Genomic DNA, 27,520 nt, shown 5'->3' on the forward strand with positions numbered 1-27,520 from the left:
TTTAGCTCTGAAGTCAACAGTCCCACTTCAAATCTAGTTACTGTAACTGTCTTTAACTCAGGACATTTTGATTGCTCTTCCTTAAATTCTTATGAACAATACCTTGGTCTATGTTCTCTTAAAACAACAGAAGTTAAGACATTCTTTCTGTCCCAGTTTCCTAGATATCTAAACTGTTTCTGGTCCTTTGGGAAGTTTGTCTTTTTACAGTTCCCATTCTGGCCAGTCTTTCTTCTGGCAGAGTTGAGAGACGTTCACTCCTTGATGTCCCGTATCTAAATGTAATATCGAGCTAAAACTAAAACTTAAAAGCTTCTCTATCTTAAAAGGGCCTCCAGTTGCTAAATAACCACTGCTATTTTGTTCAGTCTTTACGCTATAGCCTTCTCTAAACACAACTGTAACTGAACTAATCCCGAGACATACAAACATCTTTGTCCATCATGAAACTAACTAACTATAGGTTTTTACTTATCCTTCCACAGAAGGATTAAATTAAACCCACTTAACACTATGCTTTCTAATGTTTACCAATATAAATATAAATTCCTTAAAACTATCTTTATTTTCCTAATAACACAAAGGATCTACACTGAGATAGATAAACTAGTGACACAAAAAGGTTTGGATTTAATCATTGTTACAGAGACCTGGTTGTGAGATGATCAAAGTTGGGAAATAAATATTCCAGAATACACAATACTTATGAATGATAATGGGAAAGGAGAAGCAGTTGTACTTAATCAAGGATGACACAAGAACATTAGTGAGAGAGGATGTGACCTCAAAATCTTGAGGTAGAATCAGTATGGTTGTAAATTCAGAATAACAAGTCAGAAAACACTGGTTTATTGGCACTCTATTGATAGTCATGCTTTTGGACAGAGAATTAAACAAGAAATTATTGGAACTTTTTAAACAAAGGCAATGTAACAGTTGTGGAGGGCTTTAATCTTCATAGATCATGGGATGGTCAAATTAGCAAGACTGATGTAGAAGATGAGTTTGTAGAATATATTCATGACAGGAGCAACGTGTTGCAGAATAAACTAGGGATGGAGCTATCTTGCATCTAATGTGCGATGAGCAAAGTTAATGTCATAGTAAAAAGATTCATTGGGAAATAGTTATCACAGACGAATTGCATGAAACTTTTTAAAACAGATTGCAAGAGTTTTTATAAATATCAAAAGGAGAAGAGTAACTAAAGAAAACATTGGTCCCTTAGAAGCAGATGCAGGAGAACCTACCATGGATATGAGGGAAATGGCAAGAGGCGGTGAACAAACATTTTCCATCAGAAGAACACAAGCATTAGATTCAGGAGTAAGTCGTAAATCTTTTAAATCCTTAGTCAATCAAGAATCTACCTAACTCAGCCTTGAATATACTCAAATGTCCTAGCTTCTACTGCTCATAAGGGAAGAGAGTTTCACAGACTAACAACACTCAGAAAATTTCTTCTTTTTCTCTGCCTTAAATAGGAAACCTCTAATTTTTAAACTGTGTCCCCTCATTTCTAGATTCCTCCATTTAAAAAAAAAATCCTCTCGGCATTCACCTTATCAAGGTCTCCTCAGGGTCTTATAGGCTTCAATAAGATTACCTCCGACCTTCTAAACCTCAATAAACATAGACCCAACCAAATACACTAACTCAGAGGGCCAGGGTTCAAATACCATCACAGCAGCTGGTGCAAGTTAAATTTAATTATTTCTGAAATTGAAAATCAGTCTCAGTAACCAATCGATGATACTTTGTGTTGTAAAAACTAATTTGGTTCACTAATGCCCTTTAGGGAAGGAAACTGCCAAAATTACCTGGCCTGACCTACATGTGACTCCAGATTCATATTAAAGTGATTGATTCTTAATTGCCCTCTGCAGTGATCTTGTAAGTCACACAGTTCGAGGGTAATTAGGGATGGGTCAAATGGGTGTCTTCCCAATCACACCCACTTCCCATGAAATAATTTAAAAGACCCCTTGACCTCCCTTCATCTCAGGACTTGATTGAGTGAGTGATCCTTTGAATTGCTTATAATGCAACTATAATTCTTCCTTAAATAAGGAGATAAAAATTGTGCACGGCATTCCCAATGCAGCCTGGAGTCTTCTACAATGTGCAGAAATAGAGGGTAACCTAGAAGCTAAAAAGACAGAGGAAATTAAGGTAATTAGTATCAACAGAGGAAAAAATATTTCAAACTTGGGACAAAAATCTGACACATTCCAAGGACCTGATGGCTTCAACCCTAGAGTTCCAAATGAAATTGCTGCACTGATGGTGGATACACTAGCTATTGTTTTCCAAATTTCCTTAGATTCAGGCACAGTCCAACAAGTTTGGAAATTGGCAAATGATATACGACTCTTCAAGGAAGTAGGGAGAGTGAGAAAAAATGGGGAGCTTGAGACCAGTTAGCCTAATGTGAGTCATTGGAAAAATACTGGGATCTATTAAGTTTAATATGCTTATAACAAGTCAATGTTATTTTACAAATGGCAAATCCCGTTTGACAAATGTATTAACTTTTTGAGGATATAATTAGTAGGGTAGGTTAAAAACGAACCAGTAGATATCTGAATTTCCTAAAGGTATTTGATAAAATGTTTAATGGGCAGGGTTGAGGTCTTGTGGGGTTGGATGTAACATATAGAGGGCTGGTTAATCGACAGGAAGCAGAACGTTGGCATTAACAGGCCATTTTCAAGTTGATTGCTGGAATACCAATATGAATTTAGAGATGCAAGAACTGGTTAGGGACAGTCAGCAAGGCTTTGTGAGTGGAAAATCATGGCTGGAATTTTACCAGCATGCCAGCCCTGATTCCAGGGGTGGGCTCGGCTCAGAATGGCGTTCTCCGTTGGCCTCGGGCAGGTTTCATGTGAAACCTGGGCGGATGTGCTGGTAAAATTCCGCCTCACGTTTCACAAATTCAGTTGAGCTTTTTGAAGAGGTAACCAAGAAGGTAGATGAGGGCAGTGCAGTTGATGTCCACACAGACTTTAGCAAAGCCTTTGACAAGGTACTACATGGTAGCTTTTTGCATAAAGTTAAATCTCACAGGATCCAGGGTGAGGTGCCTAAATGGATAAAAATTGGTTTCTTAGCAGAAGCCAGAGGATGATTGTGGAGGGTTGTTTTTCAAACTGGAGGCCTGTGACCAGCAGTGTGCCTCAGGGATCAGTGCTGGGCTCACTGTTATTTGTCATTAATATTAATGATTTGGATGAGAACATAGGAGGCATGGTTAGTAAGTTTGCAGATGACACTTAAGATTGGTGGCATAGTGGCCACTTCATTACCCACTTCCCATGAAATGTAGAAAGTTAGCATATGCTAGTCGAGCATGCAATTAGGAAGACAAGTGGCACGTTGGTCATTGTTCTGAGGGGGCTAAAGTACAGGAATGAAAAATTTTACAAGCCTTTGGTGAGACCACATTTGGAATAATGTGCAGTTTGGGTCTCCATCCTTAAAGAAGGATGACTTATATTAGAGGAAATACAGTGCAGGTTCACTAAATCTGTCCTTGGGACCAATGATGAGGCTGAATAAATTGAGCCTATATTCTCTAGAGTGAAATTTACAAATCTCAGAAGGAGGCTTGATAGGGTGGATGCTGAGACATTGGGCAAATTCACCCATCTGGGATTAAGTCCATGGTGGTGGTGGTGGGTGGGTGGGGGGGGAGAGTGTTTCCCACTTCAGAGGCTGACAGGAAACCATGCCATATTTTCCACATCTGTGTCCCCTAACTAGTCAACTAACAGATTAAAGGACAAGAACAAAGATGATTCACAACGCTATTAATTCACCCAGGGTTTAGCCCATGTTCTGTGCTGAGGTGGGCTCGATAGTGTGTGTCTTGCTGTCATTATCTGAGTGCCATTAAAAGGTGCCCAAAATCATTGACCCACCATTGAAAGAATTTGGACCTCCTGAAAAAAGATGAATCTCAAGGAACATACTGAGACTGCAAGATGGACTTCCTGGATGACTGTGAAGCTGGAAGATCGACCTGAAAAATGCTTCCCAAACCGATTGCTGTGATGTTCTGGGGTCTGGAGGTTGCTGGTAGCCTCCATCCCAAAATCTGGAGGCAGCCCCAGGCATTATTCAAGTAAGTCCCAGTTTCTGCACACCAGGTTTTCCCAGCTGTGATTTCCCACTGGCATCATGGAGAATCAGGCACCTTGGGGAATTCCGGTTTGGCCATTACCTGCATCCCATTAGCAGAATGTAATTCACCTTCATGTTGACGTCCACTGAGAATTCTGATTAGCCATAGAAGGCACCAGCGAAAAATCCCACAAGAAATTCATGCCAGCATAATACTGATTTTTGGGCCTCATGCTGAATTCGGTCCCCATCACCATTGAACCTATTGGCAGTGATATGGGGGAATTCTGTCCATTGTTTCTGCCGGTTGAGAAATCTAAAAGATGGGGAGTATAGTCTCAAGTGAAGACGCTGATTATTTAGGACTGAGATGGGAGAAGAAGTTTCTCCACGAGGATTGTGAATCTTGTTTGTTCTTGTCTTCTAATCTGCCGGTTGACTGTGCAGTCACTGACAGAGTTAGTTTTCATCCTGGCAGGTCTCCATTCACTTTTTTCCTAATCCCTTTGTCCCCATTGTAATATGTTTTGGATATGGATTGTCTCTCTCTGTCTCTTTGCAGCCCCAGGAAGTCTTTTTATGCCATTCCCCACATGATGGGCAGCATGGTGGCACAGTGGTTAGCACTGCCGCATCTCAGTGCCAAGATCCGGGTCTTGGGTCACTGTCCATGCAGTGTCTGCACATTCTCCTCATGTGGGTTTCCTCCCACAGTCTGAAAGACGTGCTGGTTAGGTGCATTGGCGAGGCTAAATTCTCCCCCAGTGTACCCGAACAGGTTCTGGAGTGTGGTGACTCAAGGATTTTCACAGTAACTTAATTGCAGTGTTAATGTAAGCCTATTTGTGGGCTTACATTAACACTGCAATTAAGTTACTGTGAAAAGTAGCCTACTTGTGATACTAATAAATAAACTCTAAACACGTGGCAGGAGCTCTGATGCTCTGAATTTTTTCTCTAGAAGTGATCTGCCAGAAGGCAAGTAACGATAGTAATTGAGCAGCGCATCCTACATTATGCTTAAGCTGTAATAATGTTTTAAATAATACTAAGTGAGACAGCTTCTCATTTTGTCTAGTGAATTTTGGTCAGCAGATAACTCTTTAAGGCAATAATTATTAACAATGTCAATTTTGTATTTGAATAGTGGCTTTCTTGAAGCATAGGGAACAATGACTAAACGACGTCATGAATGCCAAATCATGATCCTGGACATTGAGTATGAAATTGCAAATTTATCAACATTGCCCTTATGTTTTGTTCCATGAAGGGCTGCCTTCAGGAAATTGGCAATTTTTTATTTTGCTTATAAATACAATGCGGTTACCTGAATGGAGTCAAACTATCATCTCTCTCTGTTGTACACAAGGTTACGGCTAACACGAGGAGACATAGCTTTAAATTGAGAGGTGGTAATTACAGGATGGATGTCAGTGGTAGGTTCTTTACTCAGAGGGTAGCAAGGGCATGGAATGCCCTGCCTGCAGCAGTTGTGGACTCGCCAACTTTAAGGGCGTACAAATGGTCAGTGGATAGGCATATGGATAACATTGGATCAGTTTAGGTTACAGGGTCATTAGATTCGTTTCACTGCTCGGCGCAACATCGAGGGCTGAAGGGCCTGTACTGCGCTGTTATATTCTATGTTCTAGGTAGATGAGAACAATTGTTTATAGATATAATGATTTGAAGATATCAGAGCTGTGCTCTGTGCTCTGCTCAAAGCAAAAGTGAAACTAAGACTGATCACATGATACATTTCTCTTCTATTGATATTATGCTGCTGTTCCTGAAAGGCACATCGCAACAGTTGTTATATTGTAAGGGTGTAGGAGTTTTTATATGGATGTGCACCCAAGGTGTCACACTTACTGCATCAGCTGACCAACCAGTTGGAAGCTGCAGAATTTTAGTTCTAAAGGCATGGTTCCATCTTCTGGCTCCCAGAATTCATAATAAGAACATAAGAACATAAGAAATAGGAGCAGGAGTAGGCCAACTAGCCCTTCAAGCCTGCCCCGCCATTCAATAAGATCATGGCTGATCTGTCTTGGCTCAGTTCCACATTCCCGCCCTCTCCCCATAACCCTTAATCCCCTCTTATCAAAAACCCATCAACCCGCGTCTTAAAAATATTTAGCGAGGCAGCCTCCACCACTTCAATGGGCAGAGAATTCCAGAGTTTCACCACCCTTTGAGTGAAGAAGTTCCTCCTCAACTCCGTTCTAAACTGCCCCCCCCCCCCCCTTTATCTTGAGGCTGTGCCCCCTAGTCCTATTATCCTTTCTGAGCGGGAAGAGTCTCTCCACCTCTATCCTATCCATCCCATTCATCATCTTATACGTCTCAATGAGATCTCCCCTCATTCTTCTTAACTCTAACGAGTACAAGCCTAATTTATTCAGCCTCTCCTCATAGCTCAACCCCCTCAACTCCGGCATCAGCCTAGTAAACCTCCTCTGCACTCCCTCCAAGGCCAAAATATCCTTGCGTAAGTACGGGGCCCAAAACTGCACACAGTACTCCAGCTGCAGCCTCACCAATGCCCTATACAGCTGCAGCAAGACCTCCCTACTTTTATATTCAATCCCCCTCGCTATGAAGGCCAGCAACCCATTTGCTTTCCTGACCACCTGCTGCACCTGCAAGCTGGGTTTTTGCGACTCATGCACAAGGACCCCGAGGTCCCTCTGCACCGTCGCCTGCTGCAGTTTTTCTCCACGTAAGTAATAATCCTTCCTACCATTATTCCTACCAAAGTGGACCACCTCGCACTTGCCAACATTAAATTCCATCTGCCATTTCCTGGCCCATTCGCCCAGCCTATCTAGATCCTTCTGTAGACCCTCCGCACAATTTGCCTTTCCACCAATTTTGGTGTCATCAGCAAATTTCGACACCCTACACTCGGTTCCCTCCTCCAGATCATCTATATAAATGGTAAACAGCTGAGGCCCCAGCACCGACCCCTGGGGCACTCCACTAGTCACCATCCGCCAATCCGAATAGCACTCATTGACCCCCACTCTCTGCGTCCTGTTTGACAACCAGTCCTCTATCCACGCTAACACCCTACCCCCAACTCCATGTCCCCTTACCTTCTGCAATAACCCCTTGTGAGGTACCTTGTCAAACGCCTTCTGAAAATCAAGAAAGACCACATCCACCGGCTCTCCTCTATCTACCGCCCTAGACACATCCTCATAGAACTCCAGTAAATTTGTCAGACACGACTTCCCTTTAAGGAAACCGTGCTGCGTCTGCTCTATCAAGCAGTTCCCCTCAAGATGCCTCGCTATTTCATCCTTGATGACGGATTCTAACATTTTACCTACCACAGACGTTAAACTAACAGGCCTATAACTCCCTGCCTTTTGCCTGGCACCCTTCTTAAACAACGGCGTAACATTAGCCGTTTTCCAATCTTCCGGCACTTCCCCGGAATCCAGCGACGTCTGGAAAATAACCACCAAGGCATCCAATATTCAACTTGATATACTTTACCTAAGCATTAGTTTATGACTGCTGACTGAAGGAAAGGACATAAAAATGGAGTTTGTGAGCCATTTATGAAATATTTACAGTAATCTCAAAGATTACAATAAATCCTTTGAATCGTATCTTGATCTGTACATGTGAATATTTGGGTGGCCACACTAACATTCAACAATTTACAAACTGGTACCAACTTCTTTGGAAGCATTTTGTGATTTGAACAGAGCTAAAAGTTTGGAAGTTTGGGGCATTGGGAGAATGTTCTATTTTAACATCAATGCAGATGACAGCAGAGCACAAAAGAGTTTTTCGTAGACACCAAGCTGCAATGACATTGAAGAATAAATCTGTTACATTTCATAGAATCCCTTCAGTGCAGAAGGAGGTCATTCGGCCCATTGAGTCTGCACTGACTCTCAGAAGCATTTTCCTCAAGCCCACCTTATGCCCATAAACCTTCATATTTTCCATGGCCAATCCCCCTAACCTAAATATCTTGGGACAATAAGGGACAATTTATCACGGCCCATCCTCCTAACCTGCACATCTTTGGACTGTGGGAAGAAACAGAAGCACTTGGAGGAAACACGCGCAGACTTGGCACAGACTTGGGCCTCTGGTGCTGTGCTAACCACAGTGCCAAATTTGCCAAATTAAACTCTGAAGCGTGATAGAACTTTCTTGAAGGGCATATCTGTCTATCGCCTGAAATTGTACTTCCTCCTTTAGTACTGCAATGGAATCCTGTGCAACTTTGTTTACAGCTGCACTTTCAGTCAGACTTGAATTGCATTTGCTGTGGCAGTATGGCCTTGCTTGATGTTGTTAAAGATTCTAGCCAGGAAATTGTCCATGAATTGCTTTGAAATTTAAAGTTATTTAACATAATTGAACAGAATTTTATGCTGCCCAAATGTATTTTTAAACTATTGGCAGGCAAGCAACAGATGTTGGAAATTTAATACAAAAATCAGGACTTGCCTGAAGTGCGCAAGAGACAGATCGGCATCCCAAGAAAAGCTTGGCGTCTGGAATCTGAGCCTTCGATGCAAAATCTTTGCTGCGTTACTGCTGCACTAATTTTGGCAATTAGAAGTTTAGAGTGAATTTAGAGGTTAGGGCCAGTGTAATCATGGAAGTGCTAAAACTCAGTGCAATCATTCACACCCAGATTAGCTTGTGTGGAAGTAACTGTAATTGGTAAAACTCTTCGCTGGCAAACATTTATAGAAATGAATGGAACTTCAAATTAACAAATAGGTTAAATGATCCATATACAGGCAAAATATTGCAGATGATGGCATTGGAAACAAAAATTGCTGGAGAAACTCAGCAAATCTGACAGCCTCCCTGCAAAATGCCTCTTGTGAATGGCCCAGTCCATTGACTCAGCAGTTGCTTGCATATATGGGTCTGAGGGGAAACAATTCTGTCTTATTCTATTTCTTCTGCAATCTCTTTTTATTTAGGTTTTTCTCCTTGTGGCAAAATGCTTCTGTGCTTATATCCATCAGCTTTCATTTGAGTGCTGTACTAGATTGATCTGACTTGTGTTTGGATCCCTACACATTAGAATCCCAGGTACGCTGGTGAAAACAATGGGAATTTTGTTTAAGTTGAAATTAGTCTTTATTGTGAGGATGGGGGGATGGGGGGGCACAAAGGGCAAGTTTCTTTGCAATTTTTCTAAATTATATTTGTAGTTTTTTTACCTGAAGTAATGCAGTACAAAAATACAAAGCCATAAAGCCAAAATGCCCCAAGTTTGACCCCTAGTCTGTTCTAGTTTAGCTGTTTTTATGTGAAGCAACAGATGAGATGCTACTGACTTCTGTGACCCTGAGCTATGGAGAGGGAAATATCAGCTCAGCCTTCCCTTATGGTTAGTAGCCAACGACCATTACTTGGGTGGGTGGTGTGCACTTGTGACCTTCTAGCGCATGACATCTGAGCTCACACTGAGGGATGTTTGTTTTGGATAGGAGCAAAACAGTTGCTCTTATTTATGAAGCCATACTCGGTGTGAATCACTATCACCATGGCAATAGAAGAAAAATTGGGGAAGCACTGTTGGAGATTGGAGCAGAGATTCTTGGAGCAGTAATCCATACTGTTCTGATCCAAAATTGCATTTGGACAGTTTGATCTTTCTTCCCTGTGTTCCTTCAGTTACTCTTCTTCTTGTGATGAGAAGCAGGAAATCAACAAGAGTGCATCAGCAAAATCAAAAATTCAGGCAATGAATTATCTTGGAATGTCAAATTGTAGCCAGCTATTGTAGATAGAACACAAAAATGTTCTCTTCTCCCCTCTTTCTCACCCCCCTCTCTTTCCCTATCAACTGTTCCTTAAATGAAGGAAGCAGTCAGAAGGATAGTCAGAAGCTTTTTCTGAGGGTGGAAGAGTCAAGGGGGCATAGATTTAAGGTGCGAGGGGCAAGATTTAAAGGCGTACAAGGCAAGTTTTTTTACACAGTGATAGGTGCCTGGAACTCGCTGCAGGGGGAGGTAGTGGAAGCACATACAATAGTGACTTTTAATGGGTGTCTTGACAAGTACATGAATAGGATGGGAACAGAGGGACATGATCCCCAGAAGGGCAGAAGATTTTAGTTGGGCAGCACGGTTAGTGCAGGCTTGGAGGACCGAAGGGCCTGTTCCTGTGCTGGAATTTTCTTTGTTCTTTGAAATTATGCAAACACTCCTGGATGCTTTAAAATCAACATACTGAACTTCAAATCAAGCTGTAATACCAGATAAGTATGTTTCAGGAAGTGGGAATTTGTGTCTATTTTCCTGTTGTCAAGCATGCTGTCTCCTCTTTCGCTGAAACCCCTCAGTTTGAGTTTTTAAGATGCTCACAAAGGAATATGCTGTGATGTGATAAAACACTGAAGTGCGAAACATGATATATATCCACTTGAGCCTTAAATAGAGCATTTAAATAATTTCTTTGCTGAACAAGTAGTAAACACTCGGATACCATTCGATATGTAATTGTATCTTTTTTAAGTGCAATGGAGTTTTGTGGTGGATTTTTTTGTATTTCCACGGAAAAATCAGGCAGCAAGAATGAATGAGATAATTTTGACTGCAGTCTAAATACATTGCAAAGGAATTTTCTTTTTGATTGCTGTCCTGCACACACTTCATTAAAGATGAGCATTTGCTCACCGCTCTGACTAATTGAACGAATGGATTAGCATAGCTCAAGTTGACACAGACTGAGTGCATCTAATAAAATATCATGTTAGATCCGTACATTACAATAATCACTATTTTAAAGGTGTTTCATTTGTTGTAAGGTGCATTGGAGCTCCGTTGAGATTGTGAAAGGTGCTATACAAAGGCACACAAATTCTTTGTTACAATCTGATTTGTGGATGCAGTTCCGGAATCGTAGACGTATAGGATTGGGCCTGAAGAGAATGCTGATACCTGTAATGGACAGAAGAGAATGAGGGCAGAGATTAGCAGTGTGTCACCATCCCTGATCTGTTGAGGATGTGGGACTTCATGCAGTACACTTCTGCATTCCCAAATGTGCGGGAGTTTACAGTCAGGGCCAATTCCATCACCACCTAGGTGTAATTTATATTTCTCACCTCTCCCCCTCTCTATATCTTGTGCATGTGCTCTCGCTTTTACTCTTTTTGTATAATTTTCTACCCTCATTCATGTATGATCCTCTCTCTCTTATTTTTGGGGCCGCTGTTTCACTTGCCCATATGCTCTTTTGTGCCTTCCTTTTATTCTTGTCCCTGCTTACTTTCTCTTTATTTCTCTGCCTTCTCCTTTTCTGTTTTCTCTCCTTTTCAGTGCTCTCTTGGTCTCTTTCTCTTGTGTTCCCTCTCCATCTCTTTCCCTATCTCCTGTTAGCTCTGTGTCCTCTCTCACTCTCCCACACCTCTTTGTCTTTTCCACATGGTTTTGTGTGCTGTGTTAATGGCTGCTATCATTAAAATTAACTTCTGATAAAGGATTTTTGTGGTGAAAAGTTGAATGGATCTAAGAATTGGGTTTGTTGAGTTACATGACCTTTTTCCTATCTTTAAACATTCTTGTTGTTTGCTGCCCAGAATATTGGCTTATGTCAGAGCTGGAACGCAGTGGCAAGTTATCAAAGAAAAACTGTTCTCATTAGCTGGAGATACAAGATCAAAGGGACACTTGTTTAGGTTTTGGGCAAGAGACACAAGAACTTTTTATGCAGTGAGTGCTAATGATCTGGAATTCACTTCCTACAAGAGTGTGGAGGTAGAGACAGTCAATGGTTTCAAAAGGAAATTGGATAGTCACTGGAGGGGAATTAAACTTGCAGAGCTAAAGGTGGGGAATGGGACTGAATGGATGGGCTGAATGGTGGCCTCTTGTGCTGGTATGACTCCCTCTCGAACAAAATTGTGAAAATACAAACTATAATTTTCATGGATTAGTGCTACTTTGAAGATGTCTCTTTCTGTTAGACATCTTTGGAAATTTGACAATGAGTTTTGATGCCTGTTGAGATTTATTACTAATAGTTCAATGCTTACATCATGGCTACATTCTTCCAGGATTTATGAAAATGTGAGCGACTAACCTATTAAATCTCCCTGCTAATGTATTTTGAGTTACAGTACAATTTGCAGTGTGTTTCTCACGGACTAGTTCCATTAAATTTTATAGCTGCCTTCTGCCAGCTTTTGCCAAGTTTTTTCTGCTCTCAGACACACACACACACACTTGCATCCTTTGTCTTCCTGAACTTCTTTTGAAGTGACTGTGTCAGTGTGTTTCTAAAGTTCCACCTTCTCTGTTATCGGCACTAATTTGACTCCCTCTCACTTTTCAGGTCCTTGACAGTCCATCTGTTTTGCATTCTTGCACATACCATTTAATCATTGAAGACTTTTCAAAAATAGATGACCAGTGTTACATTAAAGATTTGATATCTTGTACAAACAACATTACCATAAATCAATCATAACCTCTGATAATCTAGGTGCAAATAATAAGTATTCTGTTGGCCACATCAAAATCTTTCTACCCTGTCATAGGCTAATCCTTTTGCCTCAGTAAAACTTCTGTGAAAAGCAGTAGGTGTTTTGCACTTGGGAAAACAGACCTTGACCTTTCGTGGATGTGAATTCCCTTTTGCGTCAGGCATCCGAGAGAACTGGAACTTCAGTAATGCAGAGTTTAAATGCCGAAATATTGCTTAATCTTCTATGTACTCTGTAAGAAAGAGTTCTTTTGAATTAATTGACGTAAGCTGATTTTTCTTAAAGTGCTTTCAATGGATGCTCATCCAGGAAACAGGAACCACCTAATAGTAATCTGCATTAGATTGGATTCTAGCACTTGATTTAAATCCTTTGTAACCCTCTTAGTTGACAACAGAGCCTGAATTGTCACTTGACTTTATAAAAACAATTGGAAACTTTGAGATTTAGCCCAGTTTACTTCAACCCTATGACTAGTTTCACCAAGACCCTTCAACAGACCTATAAACATTGTTTTAATTCCATGAGACTTTGAAAGGTTTAAGAGGTTGCTTTTGTCAAATAAAAAGACATGTCTGCAAAGGAGTCTGGATCCCAGACAGTCATAATTACTGAAAAATTGACTTTTTTGTTGAAGTTTTTCGTCTTCTGCTCTCATCAGGACTATTCGCAAGGAAACATCAGGGAAAGAACAAATTTGTACTGTGTGAGAAGGGCATGCTGAATGATTAACAAGTAAACTCTGATTGATAGAGATATTATATGGGGAATACACCAATTGATGGTAATTGACAGTAATTTTCCCATAGTAATCATGACCACCACATGGTACTTTATTGGAGAGCGACACTAAGCTTCTTGTTATTACCCCAGCTGATGGTAATATTGCATAAGTCCGATCCCATGCTGGCTTCTAACTTCAAAATTGTGTTGAACGATGGAGGGCACTTACTGATCAGATTCACAGAAGTCTGCTGATGAACTGCCAAAGAAAGAATAAAACATTAATTAAACAAGAATAAATGAACTGTATTACACTAGACAAAAAGTTTGGAAAGATTCCAAGTCAGATAGCAGAAAATGATTTAAAAACTCACTCGTCATTTTATCCCAGCAACCTTTACAGGCACAGAACCCCATTGAAGATTTATCACTCTCAGAATACAAAGATTTCTCACTTGGGTTAACTCAGTTTCAGTTTTTCTCTGGCAGGCTTGTGAGCATTCAGTGGACCTTTCATCAGTTGGTATCTCTCGCTGAGAACCGAAAACTCTGCTCACTATTATTTTAACTTTAGAGCAAATAAGTTCTTTAAACTCCCTTCCTCATCAGGTTTTTTGCAAGATTTCTAATTGTACAAAGAACAAAGAAAATTACAGCATAGGAGTAGGCCCTTTGGCCCTCCAAGCATGCACCAACCATACTGCCCAACTTAACTAAAACTCCCTACCCTTCCGGGGACCATCTCCCTCTATTCCCATCTCATTCATGTACTTGTCAAGACGCCCCTTAAAAGTCACTACCATATCTGCTTCCACTACCTCCCCCAGCAACAAGTTCCAGGCACCCACCACTCTGTGTAACAAAAAAAAACTGCCTTGTACATCTTTTTTAAAACTTGCCCCTCGCACCTTAAATCTACATCCCTAGTAATTGACTCTTCCGCCCTGGGAAAAATCTTCTGACTGTCCACTCTGTCCATGCCTTTCATAATCTTGTAGACTTCTATCAGGTTGCTCCTCAAACTCTGTCACTCCAGTGAGAACAAACTAAGTTTCTCCAACTTTTCCTTATAGCTAATGCCCTCCATACCAGACAACATCCTGGTAAATCTTTTCTGTACCCTCTCCAAAGCTCCCACATCCTTCTGATAGCGTGGCGATCAGAATTGAACACTATATTCCAACTGCGGCCTCACTAAGGTTCTATAAAGCGTCAACGTGATTTGCCAATTTTTAAAAGCAAGCATGCCAACTGCCTTCTTGACTACCTTCTCCACCTGCATTGCCACTTTCAGTGACTTCTGTACCTGTACACCCAGATCCCTTTGCCTATCAATACATTTAAGGGTTCTGCCATTTATTGTATATTTCCTATCTGTGTTAGACCTTCCAAAATGCATTGCCTCACATTTGTCCGGATTAAATCCATCTACCATCTCTCTGCCCAAGTCTCCAACTGATCTATCTCCTGGTCCTTGTCGCTATCCGCAAACTTACTAAACAACCCAGTTACATTTTCCTCTAAAGAGATCAAATGGAGAGATCAAATCTTCTGTTTCCACTTTCTGGTCTGCATACACTAACTGTTAAAAGCTCTCAGGGTTCCTTTAAACTCAACATTTTCCACAAAACTGGACTAACAAGCAGTTGCCGGGTCCACTCCTATGTCCCTGTTGCACAACCAACCCACAGCGCACTTGCTGCTTGGAATCTCTTCATTAAGTGATCTGTTTCTCTGCTCCTTTTTTACTTAACTGGGGCCTGTTTACGTCCCCTTTTTCTGCCTCTTATCTGGGACTTCTCTTTGGAACCTCTTCTATCCCTTGTCCCCTACTCCAGATTATAAAAAGACTGACTATAAATTTACTGACTCTTAAAACTTACCTGGCAGAGGTGAAACCATGATCAGGGGGCAGGGCTGGCCCATTGCATTGGGGGGGGTGTGTTGATGCCAGTGGTTGTGGTTAGGGTAGAGTAAAAGACCAGGGTAACCAATGAGGTTAAACCGAGACTTTATCTGGTGCAATTTTTCAAAGCCGTCTTGGCCTTTTGGCTAATGTAAAACATTAGATCAAGCCCGGGAAGGGGTGCAATGCCTCATCCTGTCAGCTTGGATCTTGTTTGATCAAGCCCGAGATGAGATGTAATGTCATGTCTTGTCAGCTTGGATCCTCGTGGGGACCAGGATTGGACTTAATTTGAATTGACTTTTTTGATTCAAAATAGCACTGGTTATCACTGATCCTTGAACTGAACTGGGGATTACCAGGTTTATAGCAGGTCCCACCCTTGTCACAGGGCAGAAACCACCCTCCAGCTTTATTTATTATCTGTATCTTAGAAAGTGATAATGTCCACATTAAATTGAATTCATAATGCTCTTCTGTCTGATGTCTGCATTGTCTTCATTACTGATGAAAGCAGGTGAACAGTTGCTGGTTTAACATTCCAGCTATGGCTTGATGGAGTTGCATTCCTGCATTCAATCACAATTTGTATTGACATCACACCTTTCACATGGTCAAACATTTCCAGACTCAACACGGGTATTATAAAATAAAATATTACACCAAGCTGTGCCAGGAAATATTAGGATAGATGAGCAGAAGTTTGGTCAAATAAGTAGATTATAAAGAGCCTCTCAAAGGAGGAAAGAAAGGTGGAAAGTTTATCATAGAATCCCTACAATACAGAAGAAGGCTGTTTGACCCATGTACCTGCACCAACAAAAATCCCACCCTATTCCCATAACCCCACATATTTACCCTGCTAATCCTCTTGAAACTAGGGTCAATTTAGCATGGCCAAACTACCTAATGTGCACGTATTTGGACTGTGGGAGGAAACCAGAGCACCTGGAGGAAACTCACGCAGACACGGGGAGAATGTGCAAACTCCACACAGACAGAGACTCAATCTGGGAATTGAACCCTGGACCCTGGCACTGTGACACAGCAGTGCTAGCCACCGTGCAGTCCTTTTTTAGGGCAGAAATTCCAGGGCATGGAGCCCAGACAGCAGAAGGCACAGTCAACAATTAAAATCCAGGATGGCGAAGGGCAGCATTAGAGAGGTGCAGATATCTTGGATGATAGAGCTGGAGAAGATTACAGAGTTTGGAAGAAGTAAGCTTATGAAAGCCAAGATAAAAATCTTAAAATTGAAGGGCTGCTCAACCAGGGGCTATTGTAAGTCAGTGAACACGGGCTAGTGGGATTTGGTGTGAGTTAGGTCACAGGCAGCAGAGTTTTGGATGACCTCAAATTTAGAGAGGGTGTAATATTGAAGTCTGGCCATCAGCATGTTAGAATAGTCAAAATTCTGAAACATAAGCTTATTTATTTATTAGTATCACAAGTAGGCTTACGTTAACACTGCAATGAATTTACTGTGAAAATCCCCTAGTTGCAACATTCTGGCGCTTGTTTGGATACACTGAGGGGGAATTTAGCACGCCTTTTGGATTGTGGGAGGAAACTGCAGCACCCGGAGGAAACCCATGCAGAAACGGGGAAGGTGCAGACTCCATACAGACAGTGACCTAAGGTCGGAATTGAACCTGGGTCCCTGGTGCTGTGAGAGAGCAGTGCTCACCACTGTGCCACCCTCGCATAGCAGAGAAATACACCTGGCACGGCTACACAGCCTCATCTTCCTGATCTGGGAATTTATTTCAGGGACATGTCATAGATTACAGTGATTACAAAGGAATCTTCCTGCTGTCTACCTCAAGAAAGATCATTGCAAAGACCCTTCTCAATTGCCTCCTTCCTTGGCTGAAGAGTTCCTTCCAGAGGAATGGTGTGATTTTCACACATTGAGAGGCACCACAAACATGATCTTCTCTGTGCAGCAAATTTATGAAAAATATCAGAATCGACACTAACGACTACATGACCTTTTCTTAATCTCACAGAAGCAACTGTGAAGGCTTATAGAGTATCTGCCTCTAAATTGGCTGCTCTCAGAAATTTGTCACCATCCTCTGCCTCCTCTACTGTGACATTTAAGCCAACAGAACCACCACTGAACCTATCTCAGTGAAGGCTGGGGTCAAACAAGGCTGTGTCATTGCACCAAACCTCTTTCCTGTCAGCCTCGCTCCATTACCATACCTCTCGCAAATGATCCATTTGCATGGAGATAATTTACAGAACAGACAGGAAACTGTTCAACTTATCTTGCTTTTAATCCAAAGCCAACATCTCTCCAAACTCAGCAATAGGACTCATTATGCAGATGATATTTGTGTCTGCGCTCAGAAACTGAGCTCCAGGTCATTTCTGACTTCCCTGAAGTATATGTGAAAATTGGCCTTTCACTGAACAGCACTGTAGCACAGTGGTTAGCACTGCTGCCTCACAGTGCCAGGGACCAGCTTCAATTCCAAGTTTGGGTCACTGTCTGTGTGGAGTATCAACTTGGGTTTCCTCTGGGTGCTCTGGTTTCCTCCCACAGACTGAAAAATGTACTGGTTAGGTGCATTGGCCACGCTGAACTCTCTGTGTACTCGAACAGGTGCCAGAGTGTGGCGACAAGTAGATTTTCACAGTAATTTCATTGCAGTGTTAATGTAAGCCTACTTGTGACATCTTTGACAGAGTACCGTGTGGTAGGTTGTTTTGCTAAAGTTAAATCTCACGGGATCTAGTGTGAGGTAGCCAATTGGAAAGAAAATTGCCTTCATGACAGAAGCCAGAGGGTGGTTATAGAGGAGTGTTTTTCAAACTGGAGGCCTGTGACCAGCGGTGTGCTTCAGGGATTGGTGTTGGGTCCACTGTTATTTGTCATTTATATTAATGATTTGGATGAGAATTTAGGAGGCATTGTTAGTAAGTTTGCAGATGACACCAAGATTGGTGGCATAGTGGACAGTGAAGAAAGTTACCTAGGATTGCAGTGGGACCTTGATCAATTGTGCTAGTGGGCTGACAAATGGCAGATGGAGTTTAATTTAGATAAATGCGAGGTGATGCATTTTGGTAGATATCCAGGGCAAGACTTACTCAGTTAATGGTAGGGCATTGGGGAGAGCTTAGAACAAAGAGGTCTAGGGATATATGTTCATAGTTCCTTGAAAGTGGAGTCACGGGTGGACAGGGTGGTGAAGACGGCATGCAACATCCTTGATTTCATTGGTCAGAACATTGAATACTTGAGTTGGAACATCTTGTTGAAGTTGTACAAGGCATCGTAAGGCCACACTTGGAATACTTTGTACAGTTCTGGTCACCCTGTTATGGAAAGGATATTATTAAACTAGAAAGAGTGCAGAAAAGATTTACTAGGATGCTACCGGGACTTGATGGCTTGAGTTATAAGGAGAGGCTGGCTAGATCGGTACTTTATTCCCTGGAGCGTAGGGGACTTGGGGGTGATTTTATAGAGGTCTGTACAATAAGGAGGGACAATGATAAAATAGATAGTCAATATCTTTTCCCAAAGGTAGGGGAGTCTAAAACTAGAGGGCATTGTTTTAAAATGAGAGGGGTACAAAAGGGTCCACAGGTGCAATTTTTTTACACACAATAGTGAGTGTCTGGAACGGGCTATCAGAAGTAGTAGTAAAGGCGGATGCAGTTTTGTCTTTTAAAAAGCATCTAGACAGTTTGTGGGTAAAATTGGCATAGAGGGACATTGGCCAAATGCTGGCAATTGGGACTAGCTTAATGATTAAAAACTAGGTGGCATAGACAAGTTCAGCTGACGAACCTGTTTCCATACTGTAAACCTCTCTGACTCTAACAAAATAAACTTTAAACTATAATCTTCAGAGACTTGGACAATCTACAATAGGCACCTCAGAGCATTGGAGAAATACCATCCGTAATGCCTTCCAAATCCAGTGGCCAGAAAGATGGTTCTCTCTCTCTCTCTCTCTCTCTCTCTCTCTCTATCTCTCTCGTGCTCTCAAGCCAACTTGCCCAGCATTGAGATGCTCACTAATAACTGAAAATCAGGTCCCCTTGCTAGGTAGATCATATGCCTGACACAAGACTCATGAAGCAATTGTTCTACTGGGAAATCAGCCTTGACAGAAGACTCCCACGAGGACAGCAGAAAAGCTTATGGATATTCTCAAAGCATCCATCAAGAGGTCAAAAATACCCGTAGACTCCAAGGCTTGTACCTGGCTTATGCCGACCGAAACAGAAGGCTCCAATCATCGAGAAACTTCGGGAATGTGCAGAGAAGTTGTCAAGGCATGAAGAGGGAGTGCACAAACTTCCAGACAACCCACCCACCTAACCCTTCAAGCAGCACCTTCCCCATATGTGGCAGATTCCACAGATCACACATTGACTCTCAGCCAACTCTGAGAACATCAGATCAGATTTATTTATTAAGTTTGTTTATTTATTAGTCACAGGTAGGCTTAATATTGCAATGCAGTTATTGTGAAAATCCCCTTGTCCCCACACTCCAGCCCATGTTTGGGTACGCTGAGGGAGAATTTGGCATAGCCAATCAACCTAACCCGCACACCTTTGGACCATAGGAGGAAACCCATGCAGACACAGGGAGAATGTGCTGACTTCACACAGACAGTGACCTAAGCTGGGAGTCAAACGCATGTCCCTGGCAATGAGAGGCAGCAATGCTTACCACAGTGCCACCGTGCCACCCCAATCAGAGTGGAAGCAAATTATCATTGATCCTGAGGGACTGCCTAAAAAGGAGAGTGATCAAATTCAGCATTTAAATTCAACTAAAGCAGCCATTGGAAGTTGATACGCAAGCTATTTGTATATAAATTACAACAAAGAGTGAAGAAATAGGCAAAACCTATTGACGTGTAAACTCCTGTGCAGATCCAGTTCATGGATGCATAGTCATCTGTTCAAGTCAAGTAAAAGGTAATAAAAAAAAAGTACTAATTGAGCAAGTTTGGTTTCAAACCCCCTTCTGAAATATTTAATAACACATAAATGAATGTGTAAATTCTCAAGTGCTGAGACCTATACTGCCTTCTAATGTCTTATTAAATCGGTTATTTTAAGTGACAGTTTTATCTAACATAATGGGCCTTCTGTAATGTGTTAAGTGAACTGATGCGATGTAACTCTAAGCATCAGTATCTCAAAAACGCTCAAATTGAACTAGATGAAAAAATTGGAGTGATGCCAAGAAAATTTTCAACTGCCTTTTCATCTTTCCAACACAACCATAAATATCAGATCACCTGCTCATTTTGAAAGGGACCCCTTTAACCCTACTCCCTTTCATGGTGTGTATACATAATACAAAGAAAGGAAATCTTTGAATCTCCAGCCATGAAAAAAACTTGTATTTTCTGCTATGTTTCTCTTGAATTTCATGGCTTTAATGTTTAATGTGACCTTTTCAATCAGCTAGGTTCTGTGTGCGTATGATAGTCGGTGGAGGTGGGGAGCAGTTGACAGGGGACAGAAAATTTCAGGTCCCAATACCCACCTTCAGTTATTGCCAGGTCAGTAAGCTCTCCTGTGTCTTGGACTTCCATGTTTTCCAGGTACAGGGCAGAGGAGAAGAAACAGATTCATGACACTAACTCTTCATTCACACTTCTCACTAGGCATGTATATTTTTTGATGGACACAATCTCAGCCTAACTATTAAAGAGGCAGGAGCGGATTTATTTCTGGCGTCCCACCTCCAGCCTCTCCCAATCAATTGCCGCCCTCTAACTCCTCTGGCTAGAGCCTTTGGTTCAGGTGTGAAGATCAAATTTAAGGAAGTTAAGTGCAGATCTGTAATTTTTTATTTTAGCCCCCTTTGCCCTACGCCTGCCCAAGGAAAACGCAGCTTTTAAGCTAATAAGATGGATGGTGTGAGAGTTCAGGAAAGGATAACAGTTTAGAACACATTGGCCTATCATTCATTTGGCTCAGTCAAAGATATCTACATAAAAGGGAGAGGAAACTGTGCTCCAAGTTTCTTCCCATCATCTTTTAGATGCCTCTTTCAAACCAACATTCCTCAACTTGTATGTTTATTGGTGTTCCCATGTGTATTGGAGTGTCAGTATTTTGTATTGCACACTGTGAAAATTGCATACTTATAGTTTGAGAGTACTTAATCAACAGTGCAATGTTATTCTGAGTAATAAAAGGTCAAAAATAAAAGTTTGTACTCAAAGCATCTTTCGAGAACTCTGGATGTCCAGATGTGCTTTACAGCCAATAAAGATGTAGTCGTTGTGATATTGCAGGTATCGAGCAGCCAATTTGTGCACTGCAAGCTTCCGCAACTGGCAGTGTAATAATGATCAGATCCATTATTAAATTTAATTTTATTTATTCTTGGTATGTGGTTTTGCTGTCAAGGTCAGCATATATAGCAGTGAGCTGCCCTCTTGAACTGCTGCAGTTTTGATTGAAGGTTACTGGGGACATACTCTTCAAAATAGTGCAACCTCTGCTAAATGTCTCCTCCACAAACATGCACCTCTGACAGGACAGCACTCCTTCAATACTGCACTGGAATGTCAGTTCACAGGGCCACAACTGGCACATAAAGAATTAGTGGAATAAGTTGAATCACTTCCGTCCGCGTTTTAAATTTCTAGACTAGAGGACAGCACTTAATATGCTGAAAGACAACTCCTTACGTTGGCCAAGCAATTCCTTTTGACCCAACATAAGTTAAAACGGAAGCATTAAGCTTGTACAAATATCTTACACCTTGTAATAAAACAAATGTAGCTTAACTTGTTGTGATATATGGTGCACAACATCAAAACGTACTCTCATTTTGCAATTTCAGTGCATTTTTGGTTACCAGAAAGTTGTGTAGCACATTACTGCTGTGTTTAGCTGGTTAAGGAGTCAACCATGGTTCAGTTGGTAGCATACACTCCTCTGAGCTAGGAGGCTGTGGGTTTATATCCCACCCCAGAGACCTGATCAGAAAATCTGCTGCAACACCATCAAAGGTGCTGTCTTTCAGATGGAAATGTTGTTAAATGAAAACCCTGTCTGCCTATTCAGATGGCAAAATGATTCCCCATCAAAGAGAAATAAAAGAGCAATCCCCAGTGAAACAGCCAATCTTTATCCCTCAATCAACATCACCCAAATAAAATTTAATTATCTGATCATTATACATTGCAGCTTGCTGTGTGCAAATTGGTTGCTCATTTTCTGCATTATAAAAATGATGTATGTTTCAAAAAGTACTTTATTGGCTCTTTGGGATACCTTGATCTCATAAAAGATGCTTTCTGATCAGTTAGACTAGTGACAAAGGTATTTTTTCCAATAAACCTAGGACATTGACATGAAATTGTATTTAGCTGTTGATTTTTTTAAAGTAATCTAGTTAGCTCACCTGGGTGTAAAATTGATCGTAAGTCTTGGCTTGAGCAAGTTTTTATTCATCAGGAAATGAGAGTACTGCGAAAGAAATGTATTTAATTCTGCACTCCAGGAGCACAGCAAAGTGTACGATCACAAGATGAGGCTTACTGCAGACTTCAGCTGTTTGTTGAAATAGGTTTTAAATTCATGTGGTGATAGACACTGTCTTTAACTTCACATGATTTTATTTGACTTAAATTTGACTTTGTGAAGTTGTCTGTGTCTGTTCTAATGGACATACTTTACACTACATTGCAATCGTAGAAATCCACATGTATTTAAAGGGCGAAAAGCTGCAGCATGCTACGGTGCAGAGGGACCTGGGGGTCCTTGTGCATGAGTCGCAAAAACCCAGTCTGCAGGTGCAGCAGGTGATCAAGAAAGCGATTGGAATGCTGGCCTTTATAGCGAGGGGGATAGAATATAAAAGCAGGGAGGTCTTGCTGTAATTGTACAGGGCACTGGTGAGACCACGACTGGAGTACTGTGTGCAGTTTTGGTCACTGCATTTGTGCAAGGATACATTGGCCTTGGAGTGCAGAGAAGGTTCACCAGGCTGATACCGGAGATGAGGGGGTTAGCCTACGAAGAGAGATTGAATAGACTGAGTCTGTACACGTTGGCGTTTAGAAGGCTGAGGGGGGGAATCTTATAGAGACATAGAAGATAATGAAGGGGGTAGATAAGGCAGAGGTATTCCAGCTTAGAAAGGATAGCAGAACTAGAGGGCACAGCCTCAAAATAAGGCGGGGGGGGGGTGCAGTTTAGATCAGAGTTGAGGAGCAATTCTCTGAAATTCTCTGCCCATGGAAGTGGTGGAGGCTACCACGCTGAATACATTTAAGTCACGGGTAGATAGGTTTCTGATAGACAGGGGAATTAAGGGTTATAGGGAGAAAGCGGAAAAGTGGAACTGATCCACTTCAGATCAGCCATGATCTTATTGAATGGTGGGGCAGGCTCGAGGGGCAGATGGCCTACTCCTGCTCCTATTTCTTATGTTCTTATATGATTCGTAGAATCCCTACAGTGCAGAAGGTGGCCATTTGGCCCATCTAGCCTGCACTGATGACAATTTCACCCAGGCTATATCCTTGTAACCCCGCGTATTTACCCTGCCAGACCCCTGACACTAAGACCAATTTATCTTGGCCAATCAACCTAACCCGCATATCCTTGGACTGTGGGAGGAAACTGAAGCACCTGAAGGAAACCCACGCAGACACAGAATGTGTAATCTTTGCACTGACAGAGGCCAGAATTGAACCTGGGTCCCTGGTGCTGTGAGGCTGCCAGCTCTGACTCAACACTGGGAGAAGTTCAAGGACAACACAATGTGAATCTGCAATAACACACTAGTACATAACAAAGTGGTGGAGATCAAATTGCACCCACTGATTTATTTGAATGCTGTGGGAATTGTTTTACTTGGTGTTGGATGCTTTCACCAAATCCCAGGCAGGTGTTGGGAACTTCCTTTTAAAGGCAAGTGTCAACATGGTAACAGGTGCTCATGCATTGGACTGCCCATGCCTTTGGGATACCTTTCCTATGGTGCCTTTTCTTTTGTGCTAATCAATCATGACGTTCACAGAGACTGATTAATGGGCCGGTTGAAGAAGTTTGCAGGACTGTCGATACTGATTAAAATAATTGTGATTATGTGAACAGTAAGTTTTATCAAGTTCAACTGTTAGCATGTTTACAAGTTCTTGTGGTGAAATTATTGAGGATAATTCCAGTATCTTACAATCTAAAAATTTAATTACCTGGACCCCATATGGGTCATGTAGTTATGTTGGATGAAATACTGATATTAATAATGAGCAGTTGTGATTTCCTGTTTATGTCTATTGTGTTTTTACTATTCAGTGATGCAGTATAAAAGGAGTTAGTGGCCAGCTAAAACTTAACTGCTGTGATGATGCAAGATTTGTTATTGTTGTTTTCCCGGCAGTTGGATTGAGAAGGCACACTGCAGTTTACGAACGTGTACAAATGTTTGCTTTTCTTTACATATTGATGGCTCAAAAACCTTTCCTTAGTTTGAAAGGTATTATGTAACAGTATGCTCTTCTTCCATCCTTTGAAGATGTTGGGGTTTGATGCAGCGAAATAGTGGGGTTGTATAATTAAACATCATTGTTTTCAAGCTCTACGTATGAACAAAGGTAAACATGGGTGCTTCAATCGGCGAGTTTATAGCATGAAGCTCTTACGTCAAAGAACAAAAAGGACAGCACAGGAACAGGCCCTTCGGCCCTACAAGCCTGTGCCAATCATGATGCCTTAACTAAAAAAAAAACATTTGCCCTTTCTCAGTCTGTATTGTCTATTTCCTCCCCTAATTATGTACCCATCCAGATGCCTCTTGAATGTTGCTAATATGCCTGCTTCCACCACATCCTCTGGCAGTGCATTCCAGGCACCCACCACTCTCTGCATGGAGAAACTTCTCCTGCACATCTCTTTTAAACGTCCCCCCTCTCAAGTTGAACCTGTGTCCCCTTGTATCTGACGCTTACACCCTTTTGAAAAAGCATTTTTCTTGGCAGCTGACGATGGGTCATTCTGACAGGCCCGATGAAGACAGTGCTTTTCAACAAGTAGAGCCTGTAACTCCTCATCATTCTCATTAAACCAATCATGCAGCTTGCGGGTAGAGGGCCTGAGCATCTTCGGTGCAGATATATGGACAGCACCCCTGAAGCGTTCCCAGTCATCCTCAGCACTGACTGCAAGGTGTGGGTCAACAAGCTTGATTTCTAAGTCTTCAGCCAGTGCTGAAGCTATGATGGGGTTGTTTAGCTTGGCCACATTGGTTCTTTTCATAACCTTGCTTCCTTGTGATCGCCTTTTGGGTCTGATGCGGAGCCTCATTTTGGGGACAATGAGCCTGTGATCTGTCGAGCAGTCAGCACCACACATGGCCTTGGTCACTCTGACATCCTGCCTGTCTTTTCTCCTGACAATGACATAGTCGATAAGATGCCAATGCATCTTATCTTAATGCGGGCATGCATCCAGGACGTCTTATCTGTAGGCAGACGGAAGGTTGTGTTGGTGATGAGGAGGTCGTGTGCTGCGCAGGTCTTCAGTAAGAGTAGGCTGTTACTGTTACACTTGCCCACTCCATGCCTCCCAATAACTCCCTGCCAGATTGCAGAGTCACACCCTACTCTTGCACTGAAATCACCAAGCAAGATCAGCTTGTCGGTACTGCTCACTGCTGAAAGGGTGTCTAGTTCTTCGTAGAACTTGTCTTTCATCTTGTCCAGGTTGTTCATTGTGGGGGCATAGGCGCTGATCAGGGTGGCTTGACTTCTGTTCTGTAGCGGAAGCTGTAATGTCATAAGTCGGTCATTCACACCCTTGGGTAGACTAGCAAGTTTCTGAACAAGGTGACTCCTGACGGTGAATCCAACTCCAGCATCACGATGCTCATCGCTGTCACGATCGCTCCAGAAAAAAGTGTATCCAACTCCCGTTTCAGTCAACTGACCTATGTTGGCAAGATGAGTTTCACTCAGGGCTGCAATGTCAATGTGGTATCTTGTGAGCTCTCTGGCAACTAAGGCTGTTCTTCTCTCTGTTCTGTCTGCTGTAGGGTTGTCCAAAAGCGTGTGCATGTTCCAAGTGCCAATGGTGAGCGGTGTCACCTTGTGTTTTATTTTGTTTGTTCGACCGCAGGATGGGATTCTCACCAGCCGCGGTAAACTGGTCAGGGTGTAGTGAAGCAGGCAATGTTTAGGGCACCTTTTTCTAGCCCCTTCCTCATTCTATGGAGGTGAGCAGTGCGTTCCTGAAGAGGGCTGCTCAGTCACCCAGGTAGACGCCAAATTCCACTATTGCTTCGGTCAGTGGAAAACGACCATTAGACCTGAGCCGCCTGTGTGCAGGTCCATGACTACAGCTTCCAGTGTATCCACACCTGCTGCTTCGCCGCTCGCCCACCGCCACAGGACTTCAGGGGTTGAACGTGATAATACTGATGCTTGATTTGAATTAAAGTGAGGGAGAGTTGTGCAGCGTCAGCCTCACACTCTCTCTTCCCAATTCCCATCTGGATCCAGTGGCAAAACAAGAGCCAAGATGGCTGGAGGTGGGACTAGGCGCAGTGGATGACCAGCACGTCTTCTGTGTCATGTCCTGCTCTTTGCGTTCCATGACACTTGCAGAGACCGCCTTCTTGACCGTTGGACCTTCCATTGGTCTCGTCCGCTCAATCTGCCAGAGTCTGTCTTCACATGCTGGGATAGACATCTCTCTATCTCATCGAGGGTTGAGACCTGTCAGCTACCCTCACCTGGTTCAGCCAGCTTGTTGAGACCGTTGCCCAGGGTGTGGCCGCTGTCACATGCAAACAGCTACGGGGAGCCACAGGTGAGAGCTGAGTCCCAGGTGGGGACAAAAGATGGACAAACCACCCTGAAAGGACACGACATGTTCCCCCACCAAAGGTACTACCCCTCCCTGACACCTCATGCACGCCTTTAGAAAAGGAAATCTGCTATCCTCACCTAGTCTGGCTTACATGTGACTCCTAGAGCCACAGCAATATGGATGACTCTCAAGTGCCCTCCATGGGCAAATAGGGCTCAGTAATAAGTGCTGGCCAGCCAGCGACACCATGTCCCACCAATGCATAAAAGAAATATATAGGAAAACTGTGAGAATTAGTTAGCAGATTACAGATGCGTTGGCTTTTGGAAGTGATGTGCAAAAAACTGCTGGAATTTGATGGTGTTGGGAGTGACTGAGTGTGATAGTCCTCCTTATAAATCACCTGGAGTTTAGTAGCACTGGGACAGGACCTGAGGTCCTACTAGAGAGTTTTTGCAGTGTGAATGTTCTTT

The 27,520-nt window shown here is 42.3% G+C and overlaps 1 protein-coding gene across 15 annotated transcripts in view; it reads left to right on the top strand.

Annotated features, from left to right (window-relative positions):
- LOC145357750 (sickle tail protein homolog) overlaps window positions 1-27,520 on the top strand; it is a 567,669-nt gene that overhangs the window by 447,100 nt on the left and 93,049 nt on the right. The gene's annotated exons all lie outside the window — the stretch shown is intronic.

Source organism: Carcharhinus amblyrhynchos, chromosome 2 (assembly GCF_965287045.1).
Source record: "Carcharhinus amblyrhynchos chromosome 2, sCarAmb.v2.hapA, whole genome shotgun sequence".
NCBI classification, from domain to species: domain Eukaryota; kingdom Metazoa; phylum Chordata; class Chondrichthyes; order Carcharhiniformes; family Carcharhinidae; genus Carcharhinus; species Carcharhinus amblyrhynchos.